This window comes from Acomys russatus, chromosome 3 (assembly GCF_903995435.1).
Source record: "Acomys russatus chromosome 3, mAcoRus1.1, whole genome shotgun sequence".
Classification (NCBI taxonomy): Eukaryota; Metazoa; Chordata; class Mammalia; order Rodentia; family Muridae; genus Acomys; species Acomys russatus.
Genome location: NC_067139.1, coordinates 25,675,406 through 25,689,431, shown reverse-complemented (window position 1 = coordinate 25,689,431; position 14,026 = coordinate 25,675,406). Strand labels below are relative to the sequence as shown.

The 14,026-nt window shown below is 40.6% G+C and overlaps 1 pseudogene; it reads left to right on the top strand.

Annotated features, from left to right (window-relative positions):
• Nucleotides 1–1,084: 1,084 nt before the first annotated feature.
• On the top strand, nt 1,085–2,671 carry LOC127186974 (jupiter microtubule associated homolog 1-like; annotated as a pseudogene).
• Nucleotides 2,672–14,026: the final 11,355 nt, after the last annotated feature.

Here is a 14,026-nt window from a genome sequence, read left to right as displayed (position 1 = left end):
CGTGGGCTCTTGCCTAGCTACTACCTTAGTTAGGGTTTCCATTGCTCTGATAAATACTGGGAGCAACTTGGAGAAAAAAAGGTTTACTACAGTTTACAACTTTCAGGTCAAAGAATCTCTGAGGGAAGTCAGGGTGGGAACTCAAATCCAGAACTTGGAGGCACAGCCTGGTGTAGGGGCCATGAAGGAATGCTGCCCACTGGCTTACTCCCCATGGCTTATGCCCCCAGGACCACCAGCCCAGGAGTGGAACTGCCCACAGGGCTGTCCTCCCTACTTCAATGCTCCACAGGTTGCCCATGGCCAATCTGGTGGGAACATTTTCTCCATTAAGAATCCTTATTCTTAAGTGTCCCTAGCTTATGTCAAGTTACATAAAACTAGTCAACACAGCTAGCTTTTTTGCATAGCCCAGGACCACCTATGTAGGGATGGTGCCACCTGTTGTGGTCTGGGCCATGATACTGGCTGGCCAGTCTGATGGAGGAAAATCCTCAATTGACACTTTCCTCTCAGATAACTTTAGACCATGTCAAACTGGCAATTAAATTTAACAGGACACCCTCTGTTCTACCCTCCTCCTAGCATTATTTCCTTGTCTTTGTGACAATTTTTCCTAAAACTAAGTTCTTCTTTTACTTTTCCCTTTCTTGCCTCCCCTTTTTAATTTTTCTTAGTTATCACTTTTTATCTAATTGTTAGCTGCAGAGATGAAACTACATATCTTTTGTCATTCGATTGTCTATGGTCATTTAAGGCACAGTAACTGGCTTTAATTGGTTTATAGTATATTTCCATATCTGGTTTGGTTTGATGTTGTTGCTATTACTTTGGTTTATTTTCCCTTTCCTGGGTGATAATGGGGTGACCTCCCCTCCCTGAGAAAGCACTCTTCACTAGGACACTCCCAAATAAGTCAGAAAAAATATTCATCCCAATAGATGCACATATCACAGCACAGAACAGACACAGAAAATCAATCAGAGGCCAGTAAAGTGCAGTGGATCACTACAGCTGTCTGTACTGCTTGGTCCCAGTCCCCTCAGCACTCTCCTTGCACCAGCCTCCCTCACCCCTTGGCACTATGACCACCACCACCACCTTCAAGGGTATGGACCCCAAAAGCAAGAACAGTTCCCAGGTTTTATGGGACTCTGGTGTTGGGTCCAATTTTTTCCTAGGCTTTGATGAACCAACAGAACAGGCTGTGAGAAAGAACAAAATAGCTTCTGACATCTTGGGCACATGAAGAAAATCTCCCATCTTGGGTCAAGTCAGCAGGTACCAAGTCTAGTGGTGACAGAGAAGGTTTGGAGTTGCCTGGAACACAGAGAAGTAACTCCTCTGAAGCAAGCTCTGGAGACTTCTTAGGCTTCAAGGGAGAAGGTGAGATGCATTAAGAAAGTGGACACAGACTTCCAAGCCACCCTAGGGCAGATGGAAGAGAGGCCCATGCTGACTGCTCCTTGTCCAGCACAGTGGACCTGGCCCCAGTGCCACCCAGGAGAAAACCCTCTGGTGTCATTTTCTGTCTTGTTTTGAGTTTATTTTTTGTTGGAACTCTGCCCTTCTGTCTGTCTATTTGTTGGTTTGTTTGTTTTGCCCATGCTTGTGAACTATACAATGTGAGCCTGAGTATACATTGAAAGAGAAGCAAAGAAAGAAAGAAAGATAGATAGATAGAAAGAATAAAGGAAGGAAGAAAGGAAGGATGGAAGGAAGAGAAAAGACAATTATTCATGACAGAGAGAGAAGGGGATCAAGACCCATCCAACAGAGTGTAAATCCCCAATTGCTGAGTCTAAAAATACTGAAATGGATAGAGTGCTGTGTGAGGAATTTAAACCTTATTTATAAGACTACAGCTGGCAAGATGGTTCCATGCCTAAAGATACTCACTGCCAAGTGCAATCATAAAATATTAAAAAAGAAAATAAATTAAAAATGAATAAATATCTAACAATCTTTACTCTAGCTAGGAGGAAAAGGTTGGCTTTAATGTACGGATACAGATAAAGGCTTTCTCAATAAGACTGTGCTAGCTCAAGAAAGAAGAACAACCGTTCACAAATGGGAACTCAGAAGGGCGTTTTTGTTTGTGTGCATCAAAAGGAAAGCGTCATTCCAGTAAAAAAAAAAAAAAAAAAAAAAAAAAAAAAAAAAAAAAAAAAAAAAGGCAACACACAAAAGAAGAGAAAACCTTTACCAGCTCTTCTAACAGGATATTAGTGTATAAAACAAAACAAAACACCAAAACCCCTAAACGTCTTTCAGTTCCTTGCAGCTGCTTGTAAACTTGTACAAGCACAATGAGACCCAAGTACGGAGTTCCTTTAAAAACTAAAATTAGGCCTGCCTTGTGACTCAGACACAGCTCTTCTGGGAATTTACCCAAAGGCCTCCAAGTCTGCGTACCACATAGCCACCTCATACTTGTCTTCAATATACCCAACTTCGATTTACCAATTCAGCAGTTAACTAAGACTATACATTCACTCGCTGACAAAGAGTAAAGTTGGATAAAAGTGTACATAGGTATTAAGGTTTTCCAAGGTGAAACTTTAGCTCACTCATATCATTAAAAAAAAAAAAAAAAAAAAAAAAAAGACAATTTCACTGACAACCAAACCGGAATTGAAGTATTTTTTTCTTCTTCTTATTAGCATTTTGAGTTAAGTCTGGAAAAGTACTGACAAAAATGCAAAGAAGAATGAATTTTTTAGTTTTTGGTTGTTAATTGTATAGGCTAATAGGAATAGAGTTCTGTCTATACTCTATCACTGTTGGAGGCCTTTGCTTTTAGAGGAAATGGAACTCAAAGTGACTGTTTTAGTTCACAGAGGTATTACTAGAGAAATCAGGGCCATGCACTAATGTATACACACAGCTTCAGGAAGTCCTCTGGATAATAAAACCCGTTGAATTGTTTATCTCCTTTTCACTGAAATGTATGCTCAATCTGGAGATCCCAAGTAGACTATACTCCTGGTGATAATGTGCAAGAAAAAAATCTATGTGAATCACATAGTGGTTTGAACTGCCCAAGCTGTGTTTTTGAGGGTTTCTACTTGATGTTTCCATAGAAGGCCAGAGACAGGAGGTCTGAGGAATGTTTCTCTGCCATCTACACTAAATATGCAAGATTCTTGCCCACTTGGGCTCCCCTAAATTCAGAATCCAACTGAAACACACTGGGCATGGTCAAATCAATATTCATCCCAAGAGTCCCATAGAAGATTCCATTGAAAAAACAAAACAAAAACAAAAACAAAAAAACAAAAACCCCAAATGACCCACAAAGTACTCTTAGTTTGTTGTGCCTCAGCTCATAAATGAACTGAGTAAGTATGGCTTTGAGTTACCATCTTGAATATCTTCATTTTTCTGATAGAAGTTATTTTCGTCCACACCATTTACACAAGACAAGTTGATTTCAACAAAGGCTAACTTCTTGAGCCTGGGTTTAGGTTGGTTGGAAATTATACTTCAGGATAAATAAGAGATGAAGTTATTTTACTTAAGAAGTATTCACAGTGCCTTATGAGACACACTCAGAAAATGAGAAATAATGGATAGTTTATTAGGAAAGTTATTCATCAGAATAATGACAATTTACACAAAACTGGACTTCATATGATCTTAAGATCTTTCTTATAACTTGGAATGGGCCAAACTATTTTAAATAACTACAGTTCTCATTTATAAGCTGACATTTGTAGCAGACCTTAAGGATATAAATTAATAAAGTGTATAGCTATTAGGGAGAGACCTCCAAGGATGGGCCAGCTAGAAACAGAGTGTGTCTGTGCTCCAGCGATGAATCAGCAGACTGTGTGGCTGCAGAGGATGGAAAGAGTAGCAGAAACCAGAGAAAGAGAAGGACCACAGACTATATGACAATAGACCTTGTAGGATGCTTCAAGATTTTATCCTTTATTGTCTATGCAATTAGGAGACATCACTAGCTATTCTGAAGAGATATGAGAAATCAAATCACTCTAAGTTCCCTACGGGGTCAAGGGTAGAATCTGGGCTGCCACAGCTTTGGGTGAGTGATGGTCACATTCAAACCATAGTGGTCACAGAGGGGGAGGGATAAGTTGTCAGATGCTGATATATATATATATATATATATATATGTATATATGTATATATGTATATATGTATATATATATATATATATGTATATATATATATTAGATACAGGATTTCCTAGGGGATGGGAAAGCAAGGAACAGAGATGGTCCCAAGGTTTTGTCTTTGAGCAAATGGAAACACAAGTTACTGTCAACTGCCTTGGAGACAAACAGATTTCTGTGAACATGGGGTGTCAGAATTTTTCTAACAGCTGGATCTGGTGCATGCCTGTAATCCACCACTCAGGCAGTGTGGACAGAAGAATCAAAAAATGCAAGGTCATCTTTAGCTACATAGGAAATTCAAGGCTAGTCTGTGCTACCCAAACCCTTCTCTCAGTTAAAACAAAAAGTAAGAAGCCAGAAGGGAAAATGGGAAACCAAATGTTAATTGGAGATACGTTGAGGTTTGGCTGCCAAGAGATGTCCAGGTGGAGGCTGGCTATATGAAGTTAGGATGCTGTGTGGAATTCATCGGCATATGTGTGTGGAAATTGTCAGCTTATGAGTGCTATTTGAGTCCATAGCTTTAGGAAAGAAGGGTAGAGAAAATGGTCTAGTTTCATTTCTGCTTCTGTGACAAATACTGTGACAACAAGCAACTTAGGGAAAAGGGGTTTTAGTTTCAAGTTTCAGTCCATTATTCCAGGGAATTCAAGGCAGGAACTTAAGGCATCACACGTATGTCCACAGCAGAGAGAATAAACACATGCACCTTGCTTGATCTCTACTAACACCTCCTTTTATACTGTTCTGGATCCCCTACCTAGAGACAGGTACCACCCACAATGGACTCAGCCTTCCTAAGCCAGTTCACAGTCAAGACAACCTCCCATAAACATGTTCACAGGCCAACCCAATCAAGATGACTCATCATTAAAACCCCCCTCTTGGGTAATACTGGGTTACATCAAGTTGACAGTGAAAACTCACCAGCATAGAGAGGGTATAGGAGATGGCTGAGTTCCTTGTATCTTCATGTTCGAAATCTCAGGATCTAGAGAAATTAGAGAAGGGTGGTGAGTTGGAGAGTAGAAAAACCAAGAGAAGTAAGTCTCCTACAAACAAACAAAAATGAATTTAATCATGAAGAAGCTAGTCAGCAGCAGTGACACTGATGTTTTGCATAGGTCCTATGACATAGGATCGTGATGGAGAATGGGTCATTGGATCAAGAAACTTGAGATCAAGTTGCAATTTCAATGAAGCTGTATGGTGAAAGTCTGGCTAAAGTTGCTTTAAGCGTGAAAGAAGTAGAATAAAAAACAATGATAGTAATAAAAGCAGATTACTTTTCTGGTATTTTCCTTCACGGGGAACAAAGACATCACAGCAGCAATGGGGAAATGGCTATTTTGGGTTTCCATAACAAGACTACCACAGACTATGTGGCTTTTAAGCAAAAATAAATAAATAAATAAAATAAAATAAAAATAGCTATTTCTCATAGTTTTGAACACTTTCAGGCCCAAGATCAAAGATGTCTGTAAGGACCATCTTCTCATGTAAGTTCACATGAAGAAACCCCCTGGGCCCAGTTCATTTCTGAGAGCCCCACCACCTTCCACAAGCTTCAACTTCCATTACTCTGGAAGGTAAGATTTTAGCACACAAATTTGAGAGGGATAGAAACATTTGGTCCATCTCAAGGGCAAAGGATGAATTTTCAAATAAGGTGTTTTTGTTTTCATAGCAAAGCTTCAGTGATGCAATAGAGAGTGAGACCCGACTTTGTTTACCTTGAGTGTTGGCCATGGGCAAGAGTCTGAGGTGACTAAAGTTCATTGTCAGCATCTTAGAACCTCTTTTAGCTCACTTCTTCACAATAATCCTGGAAGGTAGAGACTGCTTCTATAGGTTAGGAAAATATGCATTAAGGCTTTATAACCTGTTGGGACCTACACTATCTTTATGTCCATCAACACTGCCAGCAACGCCCTCTCCCAAATGAACACACACAGCCCGGTGATACATCGTTTGGAGTGCTTCTTTAAATGTGCTGCACCTACTTCTGGAATTCTCTTTTCATCTGGCATTGAACTTTTATAGCCAATTATCCTTGCATTCTCAGCCAGGTAAATGGTTTCTGCCAAAGGTGTGGAATGTTTTGTGCCTGGAGGGAAATTCATATTTCCAAGTCATTCCTAGAGAGATAAGATAAAGTTGCTGTCAGAGCCCTGGGTTCAAATACCAAGTGCATGTCCTCATAGGTACCTGTGTAGGGTCAGCTTCAAAACACATTTTCAACTGTATAATGCAAAGAAGAATTTCTAGACCCCAGAGCTAAATGGGAGCAACACCATGCCGCAATTTCATTTTAAAACTTTATATATTTATTTATTTTGTGCAGTGAAATGTGGCTACAAGTGCCAGGGTCATGTGTTCAGAGGTGGATGGGCAACTTGAAAGATTAGAGTCTCTCCTTTCACCATGTGGGTCCCAGGGCTCAAACTCCGGTTACTGGGCTTGGCAGCAAGTGCCTTACCCTATTGAGCTCTCTTACTTACTTGATGTTTTCACATCATTAGAAGTGATTAAATTAAAAATAATATCTCTGATGGCATAACACTCTTATGCATAGGCTAGGGATCAAGACGTTTTTCAAGTAATTATTTCAAATTCTATCCCACAACAGGGTTTTCTAAATAACCAAGTAGATACCATCCAGTGCATGTCCACTACCATCCAGTGGGTGCCTGCTACCATCCAGTGGTTTTACTGATGTAAGTGGACAGGACTTACGCCCTCTTTGAACCTCAGATTCTCACCTATCCTAAAAGAAACTGGTATTTTTTTAAACTGTTTCATACATATCAGCTGGCATGAAGATAGTGAGGGGAAGCTTCTGGAAGCTTCTTCAAAATTGGCACACATCATCTCCATCCTTTTGGTCCCCTGAATATCTAGACACTGTCTTTGTTCAGAGTGGGCTTTCTTTCACATTTGTATTGTATTCATATAAGTGGGATTGGGTTACATAGAGACATGCTCAACCAAGAATATTATGTACATCAATGCCTTCTCCTATTGAGTAGCCCTCTGCCTCAGTCTCTCTCCTCCCCACCCTTAGGACAGTTTTGCTTCTATTTTCAAGACATATGTACATATGTGATTTAATGTAGCTATATAAAATATGGAAACTACAAATGAGAGAAAACGTGTCGTATTTGTCTTTCTGTCACAGGCTTAATTTACTTAGTACCTTTATCTCCAGTTGTATCCATCTCTACAAATGAGGTAACTTCATTCCTCTAGGGCTAAAAAGGTTCCATGGTATCATGTTTTCTCATCTGTTCCTCTGTTGATGAACACATGTTAATTCCTTATCTTAGATCATGTAACTAGTAGGCAATAAATATTAACTAGCAAATATCTCTGTAATATGTGGACTTTTAATCCCTTGGTTGAATACCCAGAAATGGTACAGCTGGGATGTCATGATCTATATTTTGTCTTTTGAAGGATTCTTAAACGCATTTCCATAGTGAATGGACAGTTGCCTTTCCTACCAGAACTGCATAAGAGTTCCCTTTTGTCCAAATCCTTATAAGTATTTATTATTAATTTCTTTAATAACTGGAATTCTAATCAGGGTAAAATGGAATCCCAGTGAAATTATAATTTCTATTTTTCTGGATGCTGATGATATTGAACATTTTTATGTTTATTTTACATTTGCAATTTGTCTCTTAAGAACTGTCTGCTTCTGTGTGAACTTTGAGATGGTATTTCTGTCTTTGTGATGATGTCATTGGAATGTTGATGGGCATTGTGCTTAGTCTGTAGATTGGCTTTGGCGGTGCATCTATTTTCACAATGTTAATCCTCCAATCCATGAGGAATGGAGTTGCAAGGTTCATTTTTCACAGATAGGAAATGAAATTAGTTCTGAAGATGCCTTCTCCACAAATCCACCTGAGCGCTCAGTGTGGTGCTGTGTGACTTGAGATCCCTGTATACTGTCAGTTAGTTAAATGTTCCTGCTTCCAGGGAATTCTCTCTCTCTCTCTGTCTCTCTCTATGTCTTTCTCTGACTGTCTGTCTCTATCTCTGTCTCTCTGTTTCTGTCTCTCTCATTAAAAACATATATTTTTGTTAGATAAAGATAAAGATAAAGATAACACTATACATATTTTAGATTCAAATGTACTTATGGTTGTTGCTATGATATTGTTACTTTACAGCATTGTCATAATATTCAAGGGACCTGGCTTGTGTTATCTTTAACTTCCATGATAAACACTATGTATGAGTTAAATGTTTAGATTTCTTCACCAAACATTTTGCTGCCAACATTAAAGACCAAGGTGCCTTGGTTAATAGAATTTTCTGCCGGGCATGGTGGCGCACGCCTTTAATCCCAGCACTTGGGAGACAAAGGCAAGTGGATTCTTCTGAGTTCAAAGCCAGGCTGGTCTACAAAGAGTCCAGGACAGCTGGGGCTGTTACACAGAGAAACCCTCTCATAAGCCTATAATGTCAGTACTCAGAAGGTACAGAGAGGAGTATCAGAAGTCCAAGGTCATTTTTGGCTATATAATGAGTTTGAGGCAAGCTTGGGATAGAGGCCCTGTCTCAAAAATAAACAAAACTACCAAAAGACAAACAAACAAAGAAACCTCCAAAGTTATCTGATTTTTGATTGCATATAATTATGTACATAAATAATTATATCACCATGTGTAGGACAGAGAATATCTGTGGAGAAAAGCATGGAGGCAGATCCAATAAATAGCCTGTTTCTGTGTAGAGACTTTTGACAAGTAGATCTATTTGAAAGTTGCTTAAGGCTACTTCAACTCTTAGTGTGTGCATGTATGTATATCTGTTGATGGGGAAAGGATTTCAAGTGCTTCATGTAGTGAGAGTTTTGGTTTTTGTAAAAACTCAAGTTATGTTATGTGAATATGTTTTTGTTTTAATCTCAGGTGTGGGACAAGAGGCTGCTTCACAGCACCTGATTTTGATTGCCTCATGGACTAGCAGGGGGTGTGATTCTGCCAGCTGAAGATAGTTTAATTCCGGGGACTCCAGAGAGGGTATAAAAAGACCAGAGCCCTAGAGAGGGGGTGCACCTGTTCCTGCTCCTGCTGCTGCTGCTGGTTTGTCAAGTGGCCTAGAGAAAAGGGACAAGAAGAAATGGGAGATGTGCTGACTAGACAAAGATTGGACTTCCCCCAAGGAACTCAACACCTTTAATCAGCAAGAAGTAGTCTAAAAAGATCTCAATGTCCCGTCTCTCCACTAATCTGTCTCTTCTACTTGGTATTGGGGTATTGGGGTGAAGGGAGGTAGAAGTATAAGAACCCCAATAAGATAGCTAAAAAAAAATATGCCAACAGTCCTATGTTGGGCACTAAAATAAACTGAGTTCCAACAACAACAAAATAAAACCCTAAAATATTTCAAAAAATCCAGACTCCTAGTAGTCATTATTCAAAGTCTCTTTGTCCCCAAGAATTGTTCTTTAAACCATAGGCATTGAAACTACTGCCCGGGAGCCAAGACCAGCGCTGCATCCATTTTATTATAATCTTATGAACAACAAATGGACTTTACATTGTTTGATTTGTTTGTGTGTATTCATTTTGTTTTTATTTGTTTGCTTGTTTTTCCAGTACTGCAGATGGAACCAGGGCCCCTGTGTATTCCCAGCAGGTGCCTTCCTACAGAACGAGATCTTTAGCCTTCTTGACTTTTTATCTTGAGGCTGGAGCCCACTAAGTTTGCCAGGCTGGCCTAGAACCCACTCTTGCTCAAGCAGACTTGGAAAGTGCGGTTCTTCTAACTCGGCTGCCTAAGGAAGATTTTTACCTGCTTGCTTTTTATTTTTAGGATTTTGGCATTTGCATACACAGTTTGCTTTAGTTGACTGTCCCTTTCCCAGCCACCTCCCCCATCTTCCTGCTCCCCTTTCCCTCGGCTGTATACTTTGATTCCAGTATTTCTCCTTCGACTGGAGTATCTCATGTGCTCTGTTGCCTTGGTCACAGTCTTCTTGAACTGTCTATCCCAGATCATGGGTCCTTGTCTAGTTTCCTGGTTTTTCACTCACTATGTCTTTTGTTTTGTGTTTGTTTTTGTTTGTTTGTTGTTGTTGGTTTTGGTTTTTTGAGACAGGGTTTCTCTGTGTAGCCTTGGATGTTCTGGACTCGCACTGTAGACCAAGCTGACCTTGAACTCACAGGGATCCACCTGCCTCTGCCTCCCTAGTGCTGGGATTAAAAACGTGCTCCACCACTGCCCGGCTCACTGTGTCTTTTAAACTATTGCATGCTTCAAGCTTCATTAGGAGCCTCATCTCCGTAGGCAATGTGGAGTCCAGCTACAGGCAAACCTAGATTTTGTACTTGCTCATGATGTGGAGATCAATACAAATACCCACACAGCACATACCACAGACAGGAACAGGTAAGGGTGCATAGCCATGATTGCAAAAAAAGAGCATTCCCATATTGGTACAGAGTATGAAGGCTGGCCACTGAAATTCCAAAATCAAAAAAAAAAAAAAAAACTTAACACCAAGCAAACATGCAGACACCACTCTTTTCAGTGAGCAATAGTTATCGCCAAGCTATGGGTAGAAAAAGACTGCTAAAGTGTCTGTCTCCATTGATTCGTCCACTGAAGTGACAGGAAAAGGCAGAGTGTATGCACTAGCGAATGATAAATGTGGTTAATCCTCAGCTTGAACAAAGATCCACTCCTCAGACCTGTCACTGTGACAAAATGGCCTGGTCAAAGAAAAATCCCCCCAGCAAACTGCCCAAGGAAAGAAACTGCACGCCAGTCCACCAACAGCTCACACCTATATCATGGGGACCTATAACAGGACAGAGGCTGATTAATACATCCAATACAAAGGAGTCTGCAAGCAGAGCCAGTTTGGGGGTGGGTGGTCCTGGTACAAATCCCTTGCAGTGGCTCAGTAGGTTCGGAGCTACAGTGGAGGGTCCTCAAGTAAACAAGTGTGTGCTGAAATAGCAAAGCTGTGGAAGGGGCTAAGATGCTTCTGGTGTAAGACGTTGGCAACGATGTGGACCCAAGAGACTTGAGATTTGTGCTGTTTGAAAAATGACAGGATCAATTGTGTATTTACTTGAACAATAAAACAGCTGAGTTCAAAGTGGTTTCTTTGTGGCTAATGCAAATCTGTCGGTCACTGGTGTCACAATGGGGTAGGTAGGAACGCTCTGCAGAGTGTGTCTTCAATCTCTATGGTGATGTATAGTTCACCCTCCCAGACATACAGGTTTTATATTTGTGGATTAAACCAAATTTAGAAGCAAATATCTGGGGAAATGCATCATTACTGAACACATATAGACTTCTTTTATTGTCATAATACTCCGGATAATCTGGCAGCTCCCCCCCCCCATGACAGTTACATCACACTAGGTATTGTAAATCATTTAGAGACTATTTAAATAAAAGTGTGTAGATGATATGTATGTGCTATGCCATTTTGTATATGTGACTTGAATTTCTGGATTCTGAGGAACAGCTATGTACCCTGAATTCATGGTATGGGCCCATAAGAGTATATGCCAAAAAATATTAAGGATAACATCTCCTTGCCCGGGGATCTGAGACAATATTTTATCCTGTAAAAGGACATTATTTGTTCACGTCATAATGGCATTCCATATGAGACTGATCTAAAATTTAACAAAATAAGCATGCATGCCTGGCTGTCAGCCATAAAGCAGACAAGGGAGGGTGCATGCCTTCTGCTGGGGCCTCAGCTACTAAGCAGGATTCCACACACACACACAAAAAGACTGTTTAGCTGGCCCCGGGGGAGCATTTGAAATCAAGAGTGGGAAAAAGCAATGGGGTGAGAATCTGTTTTCTTCCTAAAAATCTAGTCTCCTTTCTCCTCAAAACCATGAGACAAGACAGACAGAAAAGACGAATAGCCCTTCCCTCCCAGCCTGCTGAGGGCTGTCAATAGAGCCACAGGAAGACCAGGCAGATCTGAGAGGCGGTTTGCAGCCTTTGTGGCCCTGAGGCATGGCTGCTCTGTATGAATTCTAGTGACACCAGTTGACTAGCTAGCATCTTCTCAGTAGGACCAGGAGCAGAGAAACAGCCCAGAATAATCAGGATGCATCCAGAGAGAATTGGGAATGTGATGAGTGAGGCCTTTGGCTCTGTGGCCTTGGGGTGAGTCCCTCAGGGGTTGGAAGGTTAAAGGGTCTCTCCAAGACCTACCCTTAGGTTAAAGCAAAGAAGCAGCCTTCCATGCCGAGAGGAACTGTGTGCACTGGAATCAGGACCACACAACAATACTAAGCTGACAAATAGGCACCGAGGCAACAACATAGCATTTGGGGAGCTGAGAGAGCATACAACTTACTTGAAAATACCAGAGTTTGGTTAAATTTAAGAGATACAGCAGGCTCAGACATCAAAGTGTAGAGAAGCGCCCGAGAAAGTGACAAGGCAAAATGGAGCAGGGTCATCAAAGAAGAGATCAATATTGTAGACTGATGACTCCTTCCTTACTGAGGAGTGGTACACTGGGAAGGACAGGGACACCCGTTGAGAGAGGATGTGACACAAAGTGTAAGTTGTGGAGAATTAGTTAGACTTATCTCTATGACCAAATAAGTATAAAGTCGCATAATAAGAACAACATTCAAATTGAGGGTGGCACTGCCTGTGACGCTACGCTGCGGTGCTTGCCATAGAAATGGCACCTGGCTAGGATGAAGAGAATAGAGATAAAGCATGCGCTTACTGCAGTCCCGATTCTAGAGCCCAGGAGCACTCAAGCCTGACTGCAGAGTGCCCTTCCTTCTTAAGATGACAGGAAACACTTCACCTCTCAGATATCGCCTTCTTCATAAAAAATGTGAGATGGAATGAGAGTCAAGGAAAGTGATATGGTTAACACAAGCTGTAAGATTTAACTTGAGAAATCTTAAAAGGTGCGTCTTCTATTGCAGGCCCATACTTAATTAGGACCATTAAAAGAGATTACAAATATATTCATCAAGGATAGCTCAGAGTTCAAGGTCATTTTATACCCAAGAACTCTCTTTGACTTCTCCCAAATTTAAGGTGTAAATTCTGACATCAGCACCTCCTTATCTTTTAAGTAATCCATGCAGAAGACAGGGTACAATTTTTCATCTCCAACCTGCAATTCTCTTAGATTCCTCATTACCTCTAGTCATGCAACTGAACTAAGAAGGAGAAAGAGTCTCCAAGCACAGACAGCTACTAATGGGAATTATAATAGAACATGAGACCAGAAAGACAGCTTCAGTTATTGTAGGAGTTCTAACATTTTCCAAATCTGTCAGCCTGACAATGCAGTGTTTCAATAAGGGTTGAGTCATGAATCCATTTCAATTACTGCACAAAAGAACAAAAATTGTACGTGACAGTAGACCATGGACTCTCTCCTGCAGCTAGGTCTGCACAAAGAACGGGCAGGGGTTGTGTTCTGTCTTAGCATTTTAGTATAGAGCAGTACAGTGATTAAAAGCCAGGTCTGGTAGTGATGGTGATGGTAAAGGTGATGATGTGTGGGAGGGAGGAGGAGGAGGAGGAGGAGGAGGAGGAGAGAGAGAGAGAGAGAGAGAGAGAGAGAGAGAGAGAAGCAAAAAGGAAACATTGAAAGAGAAACAACCCTGGAGACACTGTATAGGGTATATTGTATTAATCCCAAGTCCCTCTTCTTTATATAATTAATAATTACACTATAATAACAATAATAATTATACCAACGATGGACAAAGGCTTGACTTTGGATAAACATAATAATGAGGCAGCATCCCAAGTGGATAACATACCGAAGGAATTTAGATGTCTCTGTCTTCAAACTATGGAACGGTTTTTCTTTTGAAAAGAGAAACTTTGAAAGGAAGATCTTCCACTTC